The 870-nt window shown below is 39.1% G+C and overlaps 1 pseudogene; it reads left to right on the plus strand.

Annotated features, from left to right (window-relative positions):
- The window catches only part of LOC111981107 (dual specificity calcium/calmodulin-dependent 3',5'-cyclic nucleotide phosphodiesterase 1B-like), a 20,447-nt pseudogene extending 20,228 nt beyond the window's left edge, over positions 1-219 (plus strand).
- The last annotated feature ends 651 nt before the right edge of the window (positions 220-870 follow it).

Genomic DNA, 870 nt, shown 5'->3' on the forward strand with positions numbered 1-870 from the left:
TACAACGACCGGTCAGTCCAGGAGAGCCACCACATTAGTGCTGCGTTCCGTCTTCTCCAAGACGACCAGGCCAACATCTTCATGAACCTCTCCAGGGAAGAGTGGATGTAAGAACGATACAGATCTTCGTTTGAGACAGTTTACTACAGCWGGAAAATAATYMTGCWGCAACAGGAAAWTAKAATTATTAYGWGGATTATAATTAATGTAMATGTTTTAAAGGGGTTGATAAATGTTTTGTTATGGCAAATCAAGTCTGACATTTTAAAGTGGAAATTAAAAACCTTAGACATCTTTTTAAACCTTGAATACACTACAACAGTGGAGTYAAACTCATTCCACAGAGRGCTGAGTGTCTMTGAGTTYTKKTTTTTTCATTTCAATTAAAACCTAGAAAACCAGGTGAGGGGAGTTCCTTACTAATTAATGACGTTAATTCATCAATTAAGTACAAGGGTGGAGGGAAAACCCGCAGACACTCTGCCCTCCAGCTTGCATTTCCTGAAGCGCAGGAACATTCTCAGCAACATAAGAGTGATCAAATTAAGATCCTACATCTGTATATTTTACATGACTAGTTTACTACCCCCTAACTTATCTAATGTACCACCTCTCACACAGTATTATTTGATGTTTTTGTAACCACCTTTTTAACACAGATTGGTCAATCAATCGTCTTTAAAAAATACATAATAGCCTGTTGCAGCACTGTGTTGGTCAGACGTACATGACTCAGTTCAGTAGATGACTCAGTTCAGTACATGACTCAGTTCAGTACATGACTCAGTTCAGTACATGACTCAGTACAGTACAGTACATGGCTCAGTACAGTACAGGACTCCGTACAGTACATGACTCAGTACAGTACAT

Source organism: Salvelinus sp. IW2-2015, linkage group LG3, assembly GCF_002910315.2.
Source record: "Salvelinus sp. IW2-2015 linkage group LG3, ASM291031v2, whole genome shotgun sequence".
In the NCBI taxonomy this organism is placed as follows: domain Eukaryota; kingdom Metazoa; phylum Chordata; class Actinopteri; order Salmoniformes; family Salmonidae; genus Salvelinus; species Salvelinus sp. IW2-2015.